The sequence below is a fragment of the Loxodonta africana genome, chromosome X (genome assembly GCF_030014295.1).
Source record: "Loxodonta africana isolate mLoxAfr1 chromosome X, mLoxAfr1.hap2, whole genome shotgun sequence".
Classification (NCBI taxonomy): domain Eukaryota; kingdom Metazoa; phylum Chordata; class Mammalia; order Proboscidea; family Elephantidae; genus Loxodonta; species Loxodonta africana.
This window is the reverse complement of record NC_087369.1, coordinates 140,569,197-140,589,886: the sequence shown is the minus strand read 5'-3', so window position 1 is coordinate 140,589,886 and position 20,690 is coordinate 140,569,197.

Genomic DNA, 20,690 nt, shown 5'->3' with positions numbered 1-20,690 from the left:
TACTGGAGTAAGCTCTTCTCTGAATGTTTGGTAGAATTCTCCAGTAAAGCCACCTGGGCCAGGGCTTTTCTTGTTGTTGTTGGGAGTTTTTTTTTATTGCCTTGTCAATCTCTTCTCTTGTTATGGGTCTGTTCAGATTTCCAACATCACTTTGTGTTAGTTTGGGTAGGCTGTGTGTTTCTAGAAATTTATCCGTTTCCTCTAGGTTTTCAAATTTGTTGGAGTATAGTTTTTCATAATACTGTTATGATCCTTTTTATTTCAATTGGGTCTATCGTAATGTTCCCCAATTCTTCCCTTATTTGGGTTATTTGCATTCTCTCCTATTTTTCTTTTGTCAGTTTGGCCAGTGGTTTGTCAATTTTGTTGATCCTTTCAAAGAATCAACTTTTGGTTTTGCTGATTCTTTCTATTGTTTTTCTATTTCATTTATTTCAGCTCTGATCTTATTATTTCCTTTCTTCTGGTGGCTGTGGGGTTCTTTTGTTGTTCTCTTGCTATTTGTTCAAGTTGTGTAGCTAATGTTTGGATTTTGTCCCTTCTTTTTTGATGTGTGCATCTACTGCTATAAATTGACCTCTCAGGGCTGCCTTTGCTGTGTCCTAAAGGTTTTGGTATGATGTGTTTTCATTCTCATTTGATTCTAGGAACTTTTTGGTTCCATCTTTGATTTCTTCTATTACCCAGTGGTTTTTAAGCAGGGTGCTATTCAGTTTCTATGTAACTGATTTTTTTTTCCCTTACTCTTCCTGTTGTTAATGTCCACTTCGATGGCATTGTGGTCAGAGAAGATACTTTGCATTATCCCAACGTTTTGGATTTTGTCGAGGGTTGCTCTGTGGCCTAAGATGTGGTCTATTCTGGAGAACGTTCCATATGCATTGGAAATGAATGTGTACTTTGCAGCTGTTGGTTGGAGTGTACTACATATGTCTATGAGATCAAGTTGGCTGATTGTGCTCTTTAGCTCTTCTGTATCTTTGTTGGGTTTCTTTCTACATGTTCTGTCCTTTACCAAGAATGGTGTGTTGAAGTCTCCTACTATTATTGTGGAACTGTCAATTTCTGTTTTCAGTGGTGTTAGAGTTTTGTTTTTTTTTTAATGTATTTTGGAGCCCTGTCATTGGGTGCATAGATGTTTATTATGGTTAAGTCTTCATGATGGATCTTCCTTTTAATCATTATATAGTGCCTTTCTTTGTCTTTTATGGTGGATTTTGTTTTAAAGCCTGTCTTATCTGAGATTAGTATAGCCACTTCTGCTCTTTTTTGGTTGTTATTTGCTTGATATATTTTTTTTCCATCCTTTGATTTTTAATAAATTTACATCTTTGTTTCTAAGGTGTGTCTCTTGTAGACAGCATATTGATGGATCCTGTTTTTTTTATCCATTCTGTTACTCTGTGTCTCTTTGTGGGTACATTTAGGCCATTTACATTCAGTGTAATGTTAGGTGTTAGTTCATTGCTATCATTTTGTAGTGCTTTTTTTGTGGTGCTAACATTTTCTTTGTTCCTCTTACTCTCCTGTGCTGAGTTCCTTTTGTTTGTGGATTTCTTTTTCATTTCTTTTGTTTTTGTAGATTTTGTTTTTATTGAGCCTTTATGATTTTCTTCTTTATTTTGATTTGTAGGTTTGTTAACTTTCTTTGTGGTTACCTTGACATTTACTGTTATCTTCCTAGGTTTGAACTAGTCTATTATTACTTGGTATTGCCTTGCCTTCCTCTCCATTAGAGAGTTCTATACCTATACCATTTATTCCCTCTTTTATTGTCCTGATGTTGTTGTCATTTATAGATTAATGTCTCTGGTTCCCTGTTGCAATTGTTTTGGTTTTGGATAGTCATTGAGAGTTCATTTCCTAGGTTGGTATCCGGCTGGTACAATCTTGTGTCCTAGATTCAGGCTGTGGTCTGATGTTGTTTGTTTTCAGATCAAAGGACTGCTTTGAGTAATTCTTGTAAGTTTGGTTTGATTTTTACATATTCCCTTAGTTTCTGTTTATCTGGAAATGTCTTAATTTCACCATCATATTTGAAAAAAGTTTTGCAGGATGTATTATTCTTGGTTGGCAATTTTTTCTTTCAAGGTTTTATATATGTCATCCCATTGCCTTCTTGCCTGCATGGTTTCTGCTGAATAATCAGAGCTTAATCTTATTGTTTCTCTTCTGTATGTGACTTTTTGTTTTTCTTGGGCTGCTCTCAGGATTTTTTCTTTGTGTTTGGTTTTAGTGAGTGTGATTATGATACGTCTTGGTGTTTTTCTTTTGGGGTCTATCCTATATGGAGATCATTGAGCTTCTTGGATGGTCAGTTTTTCATCATTCATGATATTAGGGAAGTTTTCTGTCAGCAATTCTTCAAAGCTCCTCTTTGTGTTTTGTGTTTTCTCTCCCTGTTCTGGAATTCCGATCACATGCAAATTTTTGCTTTTGATTGTATCCCACTTACTTCTCAGGGTTTCTTCATTCTTTTTTCTGATATTTCCTCAGAGTTGTATCCAAGTGTTTGTCTTCAATTTCGCCAATTCTGTCTTCCATCATTTCAGTCCTGCTCCTCAGCCCTTCTATGACACTGTCCATTTCTGAAATATTGTTGTTTATCTTTTTGATTTCTAGTTGTTTTTCAATGATTTCTAGTTGTGAATTTATTTTGGTGTCTTGTTCCTGTATAATTTTCCTGAATTGTTCCATTTTTTCATCTGTATTATCCATGAATTTGTCTGCCTTTTCCATAAATTTGCCTATTTTTTCCTCATTTTTGTCTGCTTTTTGCTTCAACTCTTGGATTGCTCTGAATATTAGAGATTTGAATTCCCTTATCGGGTAGTTCCAGTGCCTTTTCTTCTACTGGAAAGTCATCTGGTGTTTTATTTTGGAAATCTACTGGAACCATCCTGTCCTTTTTTTTAATGTATGTTTTGATCTTTTCTGCTGTCTTTGGGACATTCAGTAGTTATTTTCTTCTTTTCTTGATTGTAGATTTGTTTGTTTCATCCTGCTTTTTTGTTTAATTTGGTTACTTCTGAGCAGACAGGCTGTGTGTTCTTTGTTGTTTGCTCGTCTCTAGTCACAGTACTTTTCACCTCCTTGTCCAATGGGGAGGGCCAGTCATTCAGCTATGGTTCAGCAGGGCAGATCCAGCTGAAGGGGAGGGCCAGAGAGGGGTCATTTGTGGCACACACTAGGGACAACAGGCTGGGCCAGGAACCAGTGCCGGGCAGGTTCCAGTAGGCCATGCCTGTGCTGTTTGGGGGTGTGATGCTCAGTGCACAGTGCAGGTGGGCAGAAAAGAGGGGGGATGTTGTGATGTGTGGAGCTAATGGGAAAGGGTAGAGAGAAATAGGAGCCAAAAAAAGCAAACAAATAAAGAAAAAACAAGAGTGCTAAGGGAACTTGCCATTGGAGTGGATAGAGGAGAAACCAAGAAATGGAGAGAGGCAAAAAAGTAAACAAAAAAAAAGAAAGAAAAAAGGGAAAAAGGAAGAAAAATAACTAGATAAAAATTTGGAAAAGAAAAGAAAAGCCCCCAAGAGGCCCAGAGTCCCACCAGTAGGGCTGCTAAGACTGGGGAAGTGGCTCCCAGGCAGCACAGTATAGCCTGGCTAGAGGGAGTATAGATGTCATACAGCACCAGGTATTCAGGAGACAGGAAAAGAAGATAAGTGTAGAGAGAGGAGAAATGGAGAAAGACAGAAAGGGAAAAAGAGAGAGAAGAAAAAAAGAAAGAAAGAAAGAGGAGGGGGAAAAAAAGAAAGAAATGCCCCCAGGGATCCCACCTATGTGGCTGTGCAGATTGGAGGAGTGGCTCCTAAGCCGTGCAGTGCAGCCCGGCTAGAAGAGGCTCCCAAGCGGTGAAAAGAAAGAGAAAACAAACAAAACAGAACAAAGAAAAACAAAAGCCCCAGGGCTCCCACCAGCGTGGTGTCACGGGCCGGGGGAGTGGTTCCCCGGTTGAGCGTGGCTTCACAGCCTTTCAAGAAGAAGCAAAAATGCCACATGGAGCCAGGTGTTCCAGAGAAAGGAGGGGGAGGTGGTAGGAGGCACAGAAGAAACAAAAAGAGACGGAAAGAACCAACACCAGCTCAGGGGCCCGGCCAGTGTGAGCAGGGCAAATCCAAGCAGCCTGAGGCCAAAGCAGTTGCCTCCCGGCCAAGAGACTGCTGCTGGCAGGAAGCACAGGAGGTGGGTGGGGGCGTTATGAAAGCGTATATCGCTGGTTACTGGGTGCTCTGTCTCCTGCTGGGAACTTAATGAAGCTGCTTTCTCATACTCCCTGCCTGCTAATCTCCGATGTGGGTTGGGTGAATCCAAGCAGCAGGAAGCTGCACTTCCCAGCCAGCCAAGCCACCTGCAGCCAGCCAGGAAACTCGGAGGTACAGCAGCAGGGAGATAATGAGGTTTGGGAAAGCGTGTATGGCTAGTTACCAGGTGCTCTGTCTACTGCTGGGAGTTCTGTGAAGCTGCTTTCCCTTGCTCCCTGTCCGCTGATCCCCGTCAAGTGTGCAAGATGGCAGATCCATGCTGCGTTAGCTTATGGGGTCTTCAGCACATATCTGTCCTAGCTCTCTGTCCTCTGTCCTCTGTCAGTTTCTTATTCCATTTGGTGCTTAGCTAAGTTCTTTATCTCTTCATTTGACACTTCAGGTTCCCGGAATGATGTTTGTCTCTGTGCTGCTTAGTTTTTCAGGTCTTCGCTATGGAGGGACGGCATGGTGCTTCCGTCTATGTCGCCATGTTAGCCAGAAGTCCCATGTCCTTTCTTATAAAAATTGTGTTAACTTCTCTTTCTCTTTTTATGCACGTGGATCCAAAGTTTGGCTTTTTAATTTTATTTTATTGTATGTGATTGAACATAATACTAGTAGTAATGTCATGGTTTGGGTTTCAGTTTTTTCATAGTGTCCCATTTGTTTTTTCTTTATCTTAGCATGGTCACTTTTCATTGATGTCACTGTCATCAAAATAATACATGGAGCATAAAATCAAAAGTGGGTATGAAATGACTATGTTGAAAAGTTGTTCTTGCATGAAAGAATTTTAATTTTATTTTAAGGACCTACTCTAAATTGAAGGAACATGCTTCATACTAAATATTCAAGTCTTTTTCTTAAATCTATTAAAATATCCTTTGTAAGAAGGAAAAGCAAAATTTTGCTTACTCACTTAAAGAATAATAATCTCAAATAGTTGAACTACAGTTAGTGTAAGAAACTGTGAAACTTATAGAACATTTCTGTTTACTAATTTGATTTTCTGTATTTTATAATTAAAAGTATTCAATTTGAGTTGTGATACATATAAAAATTTTAAAGCAAGTTGATTCTGTTTACAACTATCTGAACAGCTTGAGTATACATCCATTTAAAAATGTTCTTTAACATTTTGATACATCATCTTTTCAACTAAAAAGCATACTGACATTTTTCTAAAATTGAGCATAATATTTTATTGAGCATAATATTTCCTTAGTTATGGATAAATCACTGAACCACAAAAACAAATTGGATTTATACTCCAGTGCCAATTACTTTAAATTTAGATTTGTATTTGCACAGAAGCAACTCACCCACTATAACACCAGGTAGAGAATGTCTGTGTGTTATGACTTTAGAAACGTTTGAAATACGTGAAGTGATCTTAGTAAAATGTTCAGTCATATTATCTTCACTTCATTAAGTGTGCTACTAATGGAAAACCAGTTCTGAGTGTCTCCAGTTTCTGGTTATGTACACTTTTCAGTTGTTTAACATTGTTTCCCATGTTTTCTGCCATAGACTTGTCCTTTGATGAGTCGCTCTGGATGACGCAATGTAGATGAGAAATGTGTCACCTGGTAACATGAATCTATTCATACTCCATTAAATGTAAGTTTTCATTCCAAACTGAAGTGCCAAGTAGTAGAAACCAAATTGCCTTGTTGTAATTAGGTGCCGTTGAGTCTATTTTTGACTCAAAGCCACCCGGTGTGACAAAGTCAAACTGCCCCAATAGGGTCTTCTTGTCTGTAACTTTCATGGGGGCAATCTCCAGGTCTGTCTCCCATGTAGCTGCTGGTTAGGTTCAAACCCCAACCTTTTGGTTTGCAGCCGAGCACTTAACCATTGAGGCACCAAAACCAAAAAGCCCGCTTGCCATCTAGGCATCAGAGCTCCTTAATTGCCTCAGAAGTACTGAAAAATCTGTTCTGGTTACTCATACTGAAATGTTATCCAGCAAGCATTCCTGATTTTAGCTGGCTAAGTTTGATATGATAACCAAGAGTATGTTAAGTCGAACCTACTTGAAGCTCCTTAGTGTCTTGGTCATCTAGTGCTGCTATAACAGAAATACCACAAGTGGATGGCTTTAACAAAGAGTAATTTATTTTCTCAGTCAAGTAGGCTAGAAGTCCAAATTCAGGGCGTCAGCTCCAGGAGAAGGCTTTCTGTCCCTGTCAGCTCTGGAGAAAGGTCCTTCTCATCAACCTTTCCCTGGACTAGGAGCTTCTCCACACAGGAACCCCAGGTCCAAAGGATGCACTCTGCTCCTGGTGCTTCTTTCTTGGTGGTATGAGGTCCCGCCTCTGTGTTTCCTTCCCTTTCCTTTTTATCTCTTGAGAGCTACAAGGTGGTGCAGGCCACACCCCAGGGAGATTCCCTTTACCTTGGATCAGGGATGTGACCTGGTAAGGGAGTTACAATCCCACCCTAATCCTCTTTGTCATAAAATTACAATCACAAAATGGAGGACAACCACAGAATATTTGGAATCATGGCCTAACCAAGTTGACACATATTTTGGGGGGACACAATTCAATCCATGACAATTAGTATATAGGCGCCACAGTTCTACTTAAAGAATGCTCAAGTCTTCTGAAAAATAGATGTACTCCAGGGTTGTTCTCTTCTCCATAGCAAATATAATGAATTTTTCCCACAACGAAAATTTTAAAACAAGAAGTAATGGTTATGGGGTAAGCTATCTTTTTGTGGCCATAGCACAGTGAGCGAGTGGTGTTTCTGGGTGAGATTTTGTGACAAAATTTTTTTCCAGAAACAGAAGTTAGCTTGTCACACAACTTGGCAAATCCAATTGCGCTTCATCTCAGTCTGTAGAATATTTTCTTTTTACAATAAACTGTTCTTGCCATGGAATATAGAGCTGCAATGGATTTGGACTCTCCACTGTTCTCCCTGTTTGACTACTTACTTGAGCCTTACTTTTATAAGCAATTTCTATGTGTGGAGAAAAAACTGTGCCAAAAGCCTGATTCAGGCAAGATCTTCTTCTTCATTACTTACCTGTCTTCCTAACCCTATACAAAGACTCTTCACTTTTTCCATCTGCTGATTTTGATTCTCTGAAAGCCCATACCTGTTGCCATCCAGTCAATTCAAACTCATAGTGACCCTATAAAACAGAGTAGAACTGCCCTGTAGGGTTGCCGAGGAGCTTCTGGTGGATTTGAACTGCCAACCTTTTGGTTAACAGGCAATGTTTAACCACTAAACCGCCAGGGCTTCCAATTCTCTGAAGGGAGGCTGGAAATAAGGACACTAGGGAAGGGCAAAATGGAACCAAATGAACTTGCAGTCACTTAGTAGGGGAACTGCCTACTTCACAGCCTGGCCTGACTTTTCTGGGATTTGACTCTTGTTCTCCTGACCTGTTCACCAGTTTGCTTAGTCTAAATTCCAGGGACCTGTAATCAGTGAATGGGTCATGGTCCTTCCTCCATGGGCAAGAGATAGATGATCTTAGAATACGAGAATAAAAAACAATAACCAAAACAATCCAATAATAATAATAAGGAGAGGGGCCTTGTATTTTTCTCCACATTCATTTTTTTAAAGTATGTTTCATTTTTATGACATGGAAGGTAGATCAGGCAAAATACTATCTTATGGACATGAATCCTCAAAAAAAGGGGGGATTTTCTTTAATTCTAGAAACCTTGGTGGCATAGTGGTTAAGAGTTCGGCTACTAACCAAGAGTTCAGCAATTCAAATCCACCAGCCACTCTTTGAAAACCTCATGCGGCAGTTCTACTCTGTCCTATCGGGTTCCTATAGGTTGGAATCGACTCAACGGCAACAGATTTGGGTTTTTTTTTTTTAATCCCACAATCAATCCATTTTTAATATAGAAAATTAGGAAGTGCACAATGAAAAATAGCTCAAATTCCATTGACCAGAGATTGTCATTGTTAACCTTTTTCTGTGTTTTCTTTCAGGTTTAATTTTACATGCACATAAACATATAGACATATACAACACCATCTATCTATCACCTATCTGAGTCCCTGGATGGTGTAAACGGTTAACACACTCGGCTGCTAACGGAAAAGTTGGAGGTTTGAGTCTACCCAGAGGTACCTTGGAAGAAAGGCCTGGTGATCTACTTCCAAAAAGCCAACCATTGAAAACCCTATGGAGCAGTTCTACTCTGACACACAGGGGTTCGCCACGAGTCAGAATCAACCTGATGGCAACTAAGTTTGTTTTTTAAATCTATCTACTTATTTTTTTAAATAATTTTTATTGTGCTTTAAGTGAAAGTTTGCAAATCAAGTCAGTCTGTAACATATAAGCTTATATACACCTTACTCCATACTCCCACTTACTCTCCCCCTAATGAGTCAGCCCACTCCCTCCTTCCAGTCTCTCCTTTCATGACGATTTTGCCAGTTTCTAACCCTCTCTACCCTCCTATCTCCCCACCAGACAGGAGATGCCAACACAGTCTCAAGTGTCCACCTGATACAAGTAGCTCACTCTTCATCAGCATCTCTCTCCAACCCATTGTCCAGTCCCTTCCATGTCTGATGAGTTGTCTTCGGGAATGATTCCTGTCCTGGGCCAACAGAAGGTTTGGGGACCTTGACTGCTGGGATTCTTCCAGTCTCAGTCAGACCATTAAGTCTGGTCTTTTTGTGAGAATTTGGGTCTCCATCCCACTGTTCTCCTGCTCCCTCAGGGGTTCTCTGTTGTGCTCCCTGTCAGGGCATTCTTCAGTTGTAGCCGGGCACCATCTAGTTCTTCTGGTCTCAGGCTGATGTAGTCTCTGGTTCATGTGGTCCTTTCTGTCTCTTGGGCTCATAGTTATCGTGTGACCTTGGTGTTCTTCATTCTCCTTTGATCCAGATGGGTTGAGACCACTTGATGCATCTTAGATGGCCGCTTGTTAGCATTTAAGACCCCAGACGCCACACTTCAAGTGGGATGCAGAATGTTTTCATAATAGAATTATTTTGCCAATTGACTTAGAAGTCCCCTTAAGCCCAAACCCCCGCCCTTGTTCTGCTGACCTTTGGAGCATTCAGTTTATCCCGGAAACTTCTTTGCTTTTGGTCCAGTCCACTTGAGCTGATCTTCCGTGTGTTGAGTATTGTCCTTCCCTTCTTTTTTTTTCACCTAAAGCACTAGTTTTTGTTTTTTTTTTTAAAGTAGTTCTTATCCACTAACTAATCAGTAAATAACCCTCTCCCACCCTCCCTCCCTCCCACCCTCGTAACCACAAAAGTATGTGTTCTTCTCAGTTTATACTATTTCTCAAGATCTTATAAAATTTTTTTTTATAATAGTGGTCTTATACAATATTTGTCCTTTTGCCTCTGACTAATTTCACTCAGCATAATGCCTTCCAGGTTCCTCCATGTTATGAAATGTTTCACAGATTCGTCACTGTTCTTTATCGATGCGTAGTATTCCATTGTGTGAATATACCACAATTATTTACCCATTCATCTGTTGATGGACACCTTGGTTGCTTCCAGCTTTTTGCTATTGTAAACAGAGCTGCAATAAACATGGGTGTGCGTATATCTGTTCGTGTGAAGGCTCTTGTTTCTCTAGGGTATATTCCAAGGAGTGGGATTTCTGGGTTGTATGGTAGTTCTATTTCTAACTTTTTAAGAAAATGCCAGATAGATTTCCAAAGTGGTTGTACCATTTTACATTCCCACCAGCAGTGTATAAGAGTTCCAATCTCTCCGCAGCCTCTCCAACATTTATTCTTTTGTGTTTTTTGGCTTAATGCCAGCCTTGTTGGAGTGAGATGGAATCTCATCGTGGTTTTAATTTGCATTTCTCTGATGGCTAATGATCGAGAGCATTTTCTCATGTATCTGTTAGCTGCCTGAATATCTTCTTTCGTGAAGTGCGTGTTCATATCCTTTGCCCACTTTTTGATTGGTTGTTTGTCTTTTTGTGGTTGAGTTTTAACAGAATCATATCGATCTGAGAGAGCAGGCGCTGGTCGGAGATGTCATAGCTGAAAATTCTTTCCCAATCTGTAGGTGGTCTTTTTACTCTTTTGGAGAAGTCTTTAGATGAGCATAGGTGTTTGATTTTTAGGAGCTCCCAGTTATCTGGTTTCTCTTTGTCATTTTTGGTAACGTTTTGTATTCTGTTTATGCCTTGTATTAGGGCTCCTAACGTCGTCCCTATTTTCTCTTCCGTAATCTTTACCGTTTTAGTCTTTATGTTTAGGTCTTTGATCCACTTGGAGTTAGATTGTGCATGGTGTGAGGTATAGATCCTGTTTCATTTTTTTGCAAATGGATATCCAGTTATGCCAGCACCATTTGTTAAAAAGACTACCTTCTCCCCAATTAACTGACACTGGGCCTTTGTCAAATATCAGCTGCTCATACGTGGATGGATCTATGTCTGGGTTCTCAATTCTGTTCCATTGGTCTATGTGCCTGTTGTTGTACCTGTACCAGGCTGTTTTGACTACTGTGGCTGTGTAATAGGTTCTGAAATCAGGTAGAGTGAGGCCTCCCACTTTCTTCTTCTTTTTCAGTAATGCTTTACTTATCCAAGGCTTCTTTCCCTTCCATATGAAGTTGGTGATTTGTTTCTCCATCACATTAAAAAATGTCATTGGAATTTGGATGGGAAGTGCATTGTATGTATAGATGGCTTTTGGTAGAAGAGACATTTTTACTATGTTAAGTCTTCCTATCCATGAGCAAGGTATGTTTTTCCACTTAAATAGGTCCTTTTTAGTTTCTTGCAGTAGTACTTTGTAGTTTTCTTTGTATGGGTCTTTTACATCTTTGGTAAGATTTATTCCTAAGTATTTTATCTTCTTGGGGGCTACTGTGAATGGTATTGATTTGGTGATTTCCTCTTCGGTGTTCTTTTTGTTGATGTAGAGGAATCCAACTGATTTTTGTATGTTTATCTTATAACCTGAGACTCTACCAAACTCTTCTATTAGTTTCAGTAGTTTTCTGGAGGATTCCTTAGGGTTTTCTGTGTATAATATCATGTCATCTGCAAATAGAGATAATTTTACTTCCTCCTTGCCAATCCAGATGCACTTTATTTCTTTATCTAGCCTAATTGCTCTGGCTAGGACCTCTAGCACAAAGTTGAATAAGAGCGGTGATAAAGGGCATCCTTGTCTGGTTCCCGTTCTCAAGGGAAATGCTTTCAGGTTCCCTCCAATTAGGGTGATGCTGGCTGTTGGCTTTGTGTAGATGCCCTGTATTATGTTGAGGAATTTTCCTTCAATTCCTATTTTGCTGAGAGTTTTTATCATAAATGGGTGTTGGACTTTGTCAAATGCCTTTTCCACATCAATTGATAAGATCATGTGGTTTTTGTCTTTTGTTTTGTTTATATAGGGGATTATATTAATGGTTTTTCGAATATTAAACCAGCCTTGCATACCTGGTATAAATCCCACTTGGTCGTGGTGGATTATTTTTTTGATATGTTGTTGAATTCTATTGGCTAGAATTTTGTTGAGGATTTTTGCATCTATGTTCACGAGGGATATAGGTCTGTAATTTTCTTTTTTTGTGATGTCTTTACCTGGTTTTGGTATCAGGGATATGGTGGCTTCATAGAATGAGTTAGGTAGTATTCCGTCATTTTCTATGCTTTGAAATACCTTTAGTAGTAGTGGTGTTAACTCTTCTCTGAAAGTTTGGTAGAACTCTGCAGTGAAGCCGTCCGGGCCAGGGCTTTTTTTTGTTAGGAGTTTTTTGATTACCTTTTCAATCTCTTTTTTTGTTATGGGTCTATTTAGTTGTTCTACTTCTGATTGTGTTAGTTCAGGTAGGTAGTGTTTTTCTAGGAATTCACCCTTTTCTTCTAGGTTTGCAAATTTGTTAGAGTACAATTTTTCGTAATAATCTGATATGATTCTTTTAACTTCAGTTGGGTCTGTTGTGATGTGGCCCATCTCGTTTCTTATTCGGGTTATTTGTTTCCTTTCCTGTATTTCTTTAGTCAGTCTGGCCAATGGTTTATCAATTTTGTTAATTTTTTCAAAGAACCAGCTTTTGGCTTTGTTAATTCTTTCAATTGTTTTTCTCTTCTCTAATTCATTTAGTTCAGCTCTAATTTTTATTATTTGTTTTCTTCTGGTGCCTGATGGATTCTTTTGTTGCTCGCTTTCTCTTTGTTCAAATTGTAGGGACAGTTCTCTGATTTTGGCTCTTTCTTCTTTATGTATGTGTGCATTTATTGATATAAATTGACCTCTGAGCACTGCTTTTGCTGTGTCCCAGAGGTTTTGATAGAAACTGTTCTCATTCTCATTGCATTCTATGAATTTCTTTATTCTCTCCTTAATGTCTTCTATAACCCAGTCTTTTTTGAGCAGGGTATTGTTCAGTTTCCAAGTATTTGATTTCTTTTCCCTAATTTTTCTGTTATTGATTTCCACTTTTATGGCCCTGTGGTCTGAGAAGATGCTTTGTAATATTTCGATGTTTTGGATTCTGCAAAGGTTTGTTTTATGACTTAGTATGTGGTCTATTCTAGAGAATGTTCCATGTGAGCTAGAAAAAAAAGTATACTTTGCAGCTGTTGGTTGGAGTGTTCTGTATAAGTCTATGAGGTCAAGTTGGTTGATTGTAGCAATTAGGTCTTCCGTGTCTCTATTGAGCTTCTTACTGGATGTCCTGTCCTTTTCCGAAAGTGGTGTGTTGAAGTCTGCTACTATAATTGTGGAGGTGTCTATCTCACTTTTCAGTTCTGTTAAAGTTTGTTTTATGTATCTTGCAGCCCTGTTATTGGGTGCATAAATATTTAATATGGTTATATCTTCCTGGTCTATTGTCCCTTTAATCATTATGTAGTGTCAGTCTTTATCCTTTGTGGTGGATTTAACTTTAAAGTCTATTTTGTGAGAAATTAATATTGCCACTCCTGCTCTTTTTTGCTTGATATATTTTTTTCCATCCTTTGAGTTTTAGTTTGTTTGTGTCTCTAAGTCTAAGGTGTTTCTCTTGTAGGCAGCATATCGACGGATCGTGTTTCTTTATCCAGTCTGAGACTCTCTGTCTCTTTATTGGTGCATTTAGGCCATTTACATTCAGCTTAATTATAGATAAGTATGTGTTTAGTGCTGTCATTTTGATGCCTTTTTGTGTGTGTTGTTGACAATTTCATTTTTCCACTTTTTTGTACTGAGATATTTTTCTTTGTGAATTGTGTTTTCCTCATTTTCATAGTAGTTGACTTTATGTTTGCTGAGTCGTTATGTTTTTCTTGGTTTTATTTTGAGTTATGGAGTGGTTATACTTCTTTGTGGTTACCTTAGTATTTACCCCTATTTTTCTAAGTAAAAGCCTAACTAGTATTGTCCTATATCGCCTTGTTTCCCTCTCCATATGGCAGTTCTATGCCTCCTGTATTTAGTCCCTCTTTTTGATTATTGTGGTCTTTTACATAATGACTTCAATTATTCCCTGTTTTGAGCACTTTTCTTTTTAAAATTAATCAATTTGTTTTTGTGATTTCCCTATTTGAGTTGATATCAGGATGTTCTGGTCTGCGACCTTGTGTTGTGCTGGTATCTGATATTATTGATTTTCTGAGCAAACAATTTCCTTTAGTATTTCTTGTAGCTTTGGTTTGGTTTATGCAAATTCTCTAAGCTTGTGTTTATCTGTAAATGTCTTAATTTCACCTTCATATTTGGGAGAGAGTTTTGCTGGATATATGATCCTTGGCTGGCAGTTTTTCTCCTTCAGTGCTCTATATATGTCATCCCATTGCCTTCTTGACTGCATGGTTTCTGCTGAGTAGTCTGAACTTATTCTTATTGATTCTCCTTTGTAGGAGACCTTTCTTTTATCCCTGGCTGCTTTTAAAATTTTCTCTTTATCTTTGGTTTTGGCAAGTTTGATGATAATATGTCTTGGTGATTTTCTTTTTGGATCAATCTTAAATGGGGTTCGATGAGCATCTTGGATAGATATCCTTTCGTCTTTCATGATGTCAGGGAAGTTTTCTGCCAACAGATATTCAACTATTCTCTCTGTGTTTTCTGTTATCCCTCCCTGTTCTGGGACTCCAATCACACGCAACTTATTCTCCTTGATAGAGTCCCACATGATTCTTAGGATTTCTTTAATTTTTTAAATTCTTTTATCTGATTTTTTTTCAGCTATTTTGATGTCAATTCCCTTGTCCTCCAGGTCCCCCACTCTGCATTCCAATTGCTCGAGTTTGCTCCTCTGACTTCCTATTGAGTTGTCTAATTCTGTAATTTTACTGTTAATCTTTTGGATTTCTGAATGCTGTCTCTCTATGGATTCTTGCAGCTTATTAATTTTTCCACTATGTTCTTGAATAATCTTTTTCTTCAACTGCTTTATCAGTGTGTTCCTTGGCTTTTTCTGTAGATTGCCTTATTTCATTTATGAGGTCATCCCTGATGTCTTGAAGCATTCTGTAATTTTTTTTTTTATATTCTGCATCTGGCAATTCCAGGATTGTATCTTCATTTGGGATAGATTTTGATTCTTTAGTTTGGGGAGTTGTGGAAGCAATCATGGTCTGCGTCTTTATGTGTTTTGATATTGACTGATGTCTCTGAGCCATCTATAAGATGTTGTAGTGATTTATTTTATATTTGCTTACTAAGTCTTATCTTGTTTTGTTTTCTTTCAATATACATAGATGGGCTACTAGATTGTGCTGTCTTGATTGTTGTAGCCCTTGACTCACTTGTGTCCTATTACCAGCTGGTTTGGGCTGTTACCAGATATATAAGCCTAAGACTCCATTCACTATTCTTGAGTAGAATCTGATTTGGGGTCGTCAAGTGTGTGGTGCAGACTATCACCTATCCACCTATCCACCTAGAGGAGTAGTGGTGATAGTTGTGTGTACCAGATTCTAGTAGCAGCAGGGGGTCACACTCCAGGGGGGGCAGGATGCTGACAGGCTTCCCCCAAGTGCCAGTGAGGTAGGTGTGTCTCTATTCCTAAAGCACTTTGGTGGGTGGGCTCTACAGCTGTACCTTAGGCACCCAATACAAGTACCTCTACACATTGGTAGGGGTCACCATCCTTAGACCCCTAAGGCAGGAGGCTAGGTGGACTGGGGGGAGCTACAGCCCTCAGTTCCCTGTTGTGGGTCAGTGAGGCCTCTGTTGAATACGCAGAGATATCAGACCTGGGAAACTTGTCTTTCCAGTAATCTGCTAAAACAATTACAGTCAGATCCCTATCAGAATTGCCTTTGCATTATAATAGCCACCTTGTTCCTTGTAGGGATGAAAGCCCAAGACTGTGGATCTCATATGCTTGACTGGTGCTTGTTCTGTATTTTTAGTCCAATTAGGGAAGGATTTTGGTCCCAGGGTTTTTTGTAGCTGCTTCTCTCAGGCCAAGAGAATGGGTTAACCGCAGAGCACTTCACTCTCTGGCTCAGGAAATTCCAATGTTAATGAAGCTGCCTGGGAAGGGGAGGGGAGGGATCAAAATAGATAGGAGAGAGTACCACCCCGGAATATAGACAAAGTTACTTATCTTGTTTGGTGATGACTGTTTTATCTGTGATTCCCGAGGGGTGTGTAGCCTGTGTGCATTGGCTGGGTCGAGATTGCCTCCGAGGGTTAGGCCTGCGTCCTGTGCTTGTGGTGTCTCAGAAGCCATGGTCAGTTCCTCAGCTCCCAGTCCAAAGCCCAGCGCCAAGGTTCCCTGGCTGGGACGCCACACTCCAGGCTCCAAAATCAGTCGCTGCCTCCCAGCGACTTCTCCTCCTGTCAGCCGCATTGCTGTGCTGCTTGCGTGCACTGGCTGGGCTTCCCCCAAGGTCACTTCTGGGGGCTAGGGCTGCAACCCGTGTTTGCGCCGTCTCAGGATGCCATGCTCAGCTCCCCTGTGCCCAGTCCAAAGCCTGGCGCCAAGGTTTTCTGACTGGGACGCCGGCTCCAGGCTCTGAAAACGGTCATTGCTTCCCTGTGGTTGCTCGTTCTCAGTCTCTGTCACTCAGGTCAACTCTTTAGATCTGTGTTTGATGGTCAGGGTTCGTAGATTGTCATGTATGTGATTGATTCACTTGTTTTTCTAAGTTTTTGTTGCAAGAGGGATCCGAGGTAGCTTCTACCTAGTCAGCCATCTTGGCCCCTTGATTCTATCTACTTATTTTTAAAAGGTATTCATACTCAGAATTTTCTCTTGTGGATCTCAAAAGTGCATGTGAAGCCTCCATTCCCATTACCATGGCTGTTTTTCCAGTGCCATATCGTAGCACACTAAATATGAGCTGCCCACAGAAATGACTTCTAGGGCTCCCTTATCATTTAAGAGACCCTCACAGGCTGGATTTGTATAAAGAAAAGACGAATGAGTTCCAAAATGCCCCTCTGCGAAGCTATTAGCAGGCCTGGGGGGAGCTATTTGGGGAGCCAGAGCTTGGGCCTCAGCATCCTGTGGATGAGTGCCCAAGGAGCTTCTAAAGCATCACCTGCAAAACTGTCATTTAAGCTTTTTAAATTCTTATTTTTTTAATATTAATACTTGCACAAAAAGTAATTAGTGAAAAATAAGTCTTCCTCCTTCCTTTTCCTTTAAGCTATCCTCCTGCGACAAACAGGGATACTGGTTTCTTGTGTATATTTCAACAGATAATCTACACACACAGAAACATTAACCTATATTTATTACAAATGTCGTATACTAGACCCACTGTTCTGCACTTTGCTTTTTCCTTAACAATATATGTTAGAGATCCTTCCATATTAGGCCATAGAGAGCTGTCTAATTTTCTTAAAGGTTACATAGTATCCCAGTGTATGTGTATATCATACTTTATATAACCAGTCCCTATTGATAAAAAAAAAATTTTTTTTTTTATTGATGGGCACCACTTCCAATAAATGATGGAATGAATATCATTGTGTGTGTGTGTTTTCACACATGTATATCCTTTTTTTTTTGTACTTTATATGAAGGTTTACAAACTAGTTTCTCATTAAATAGTACACATAGTGTTTTTTTTTTTTAAAGAAATCTTTATTCAACAGCTGCTGAAATTGGTCAATTGTATTCTTTTTTATTGTACTTAAGGTGAAGGTTTACAGAACAAACTAATTTCTCATTAAACAGTCAGCACACATATTGTTTTATAATAGTAGTCAACAGCCCCAAGACATGTCAACACTCTCTTCTTCTCGACCTTGAGTTCCTATTACCAGCTTTCCTGTACCCTCCTGCCTTCTAGTCTTTGCCCCTGGGCTGGTGTGTTCCTTTAGTCTCATTTTGCTTTATGGACGTGTCTAATCTTTGGCTGAAGGGTGAACCTCAGGGGTGACTTCATTACTGAGCTAAAAGGGTGTCCGGGGCCATACTCTCGGGGTTTCTTCATTCTCTGTCAGGCCAGAAAGTCTGGTGTTTTTATGTGAGTTAGAATTTTGTTCTACATTTTTTTCCAGCTCTGTTGAGACCCTCTATTGTGATCTCTGTCAGAGCAGTCAGTGGTGGTAGCCAGGCACCATCTACCTGTGGTAGACTCAGTCTGGTGGAGGCCATGGTAGTTTTGGTCCATTAGCCCTTTGGACTAATCTTCCCCTTTTGTCTTTAGTTTTCTTCATTCTCCCTTGCTCCCGAAGGGGTGAGACCAGTGGAGTATCTTAGATGACCGCTCACAGGCTTTAAAGACCCCAGACACTACTCACCAAAGTAGAATGTAGAACATTTGCTTTATAAACTATGTTATGCCAATTGAGCTAGATGTTCCCCGAGACCATGGTTCCCACAGCCCTCAGCCCAGCAATTCTGTCCCTCAGAGTGTTTGAATGTGGCTGTGGAGTCTTCCATGACCTTGCCTTGTACTGGCTTTCCCAGTATTGTGTACTGTCTTATCCTTCACCAAAATTACGACTTATCTATTGTCTACTTAGTGTTTTTCCATCCCCACCCTTCCCCTCCCTCGTAACAATAAAAAATTGTTTCTTCTTGTGTGTAAACCTTTTCATGAGTTTTTATAGTAGTGGTCTCATACAATATTTGTCCTTTTGTGATTGACTTATTTCACTCAGCATAATGCCTTCCAGATTCATCCATGTTATGAGATGCTTCACAGATTCATCATTGTTCTTTATCGTTACATAATACTCCATTGTGTGTATGTACCACAGTTTGTTTATCCATTCATTTGTTGATGCACATCTAGGCTGTGTCCATCTTTTTGCTATGGTGAATAATGCTGCAATGAACATGGTGTGCATATGTCTATTTGTGTGACAACTCTTATTTCTCTAGAATATAGTCCTAGGAGTGGGATTGCTGTAGTATTCCTATTTCCAGCTTTATATAAGTATATCTTTAAGGTAAATCCCTAAGTGTAGAATAGTTTTGTCAAAGAATAAATGCATTTTTAGTTTTAGTACATATTTCCAAATGACTCTCCAGTTAGATAGGTATTTGTCAGTTTATACTCTCATCAGCAATGCGTAAGAGTACTTATTTTCCAATACCCTGGATCACACAGTATGTAATCAAATGTTTTGTCTTGGTCAATATAATTGGTAGAAATGCTATCCGAGTGCTGTTTTATTTTGCATTTCTTATGTTATTAGTATGAATGGGTATCTTTTCATGAATTTAAGAGTCTCTTGTATTTCCTGTGAACTGTTTATTCATTCCTTTGCCAATTTTTCTATTGAATTGATATTTTGTTTTTGTCGATTTGTAGGACTTGTTTATAATATGGAAACCCTGGTGGCATAGTAGTTAAGAGCTACGGCTGTAACCAAAAGGTCTGCAGTTCGAATCTGCCAGGCACTCCTTGGAAACCCTATGGGGCAGTTCTACACTGTCTTATAGGGTGGCTGTGAGTTGGAACTGACTGGATGGCAACGGGTTTGGTTTTTGGTTTGGTTTTTCTTTATAATATAAACAAAATTAGCCTTTTATCTGTGATATGAGTAACAAATATTATTCCCAGTCTTTTTTTCTTTTACTTTTTTTATTTTATAGTGTATTTTGACACACAGAAATTATTTTATTCATATAATGTCAATTTATCAATGTTTTTATTTATAGCTTCTAGACTTTTGTCATACTTGAAAGGCCTTCCGAACTGCAAAATTATATATAAAATCTTCTCTTATGTTTCCTTATGATTTTGTTTTTTATTTTTAAAATCTTTGATCCATTTGGAATTCATTTTGGTGTAAAGTATGAAGTAAAAAAAAAAAACGTTGCCGTCGAGTCAATTCTGACTCATAGAGACCCTATAGGACTGAGTAGAACGGCCCCATAGGGTTTCCAAGAGTGGCTGGCAGATTCAAACTGCCAATTTTTGGTTAGCCGCTGAATGCTTAACCAATGCTCCACCAGGTTGCTTAAAACACAGGAGATTTCCTGGATAGACACTAGCTTTAAAAAACCTTCCAGTCACTAGGTTTTAAATTCTTAAAAATTACATCTAATTTTCTCTTATTATTTCAGTTTGTTAAAAAGCACAATGAATATCAAAAAACTATAAATATGTGGTGCAGCTAATTATTTAATATGATTCTTCTAGCCATTGTCTTTGTAACTCCCACCAAAAGACTGGATGGGACTGTGTAAATGAGGCTCTTGTGGCCTACCAAGGGGATTGAATAGCTTGCTAATAATGCAAATAAAGTTCATGGCACCCTTGTGGGGGTTGTTGTTGTTGTTAGGTGCCGTCGAGTTGGTTCCGACTCATGGTGACCCTATGTACAACAGAATGAAACACTGCCTGGTGCTGCACCATGCCCACAATTGTTGTTAAGCTTGAGCCCGTTGTTGCAGCCAATGTGTCAATCCATCTCGTTGAGGGTCTTCCTCTTTTCTGCTGACCCTGTACTTTACCAAGCATGATGTCCTTCTTCAGGGACTGATCCCTCCTGACAACATGTCCAAAGTATGTAAGATGCAGCCTCACCATCCTTGCTTCTAAGGAACATTCTGGGATTACTTCAGTCTTCTGGCAGTCCATGGTATATTCAATATTTTTTGCTAACACCGTAATTCAAAGGCATCAATTCTTCTTTGGTCTTCCTTATTCATTGTCCAGCTTTCGCATACATGTGAGGTGACTGAAAATACCATAGCTTGGGTCAGGCACACCTTAGTCTTCAAGGTGACACTTTTGCTTTTCAACACTTTAAAGAGGTCTTTTGCAGCAGATTTGCCCAATGCAACGGGTCTTTTGATTTCTCAACTGCTGCTTCCTTGGGAGTTGATTGTGGATCCAAGTAAAATGAAATCCTTACACACCTAGTAAAAAAAAAAAAATATAACACACCTAGTAGAATGGCTAAAAACAAACAGTCAAAGATGCAGGGCAACAGGGACTCTCATTCATTGCTGGCTGGAATGAAAAATGGTATAGCCACTTTGAAAAACAGTTTGACAATTTCTTACAAGCTTCAACATAGATTTACCATTTAAGCCAGCAATCACACTCATGATTTT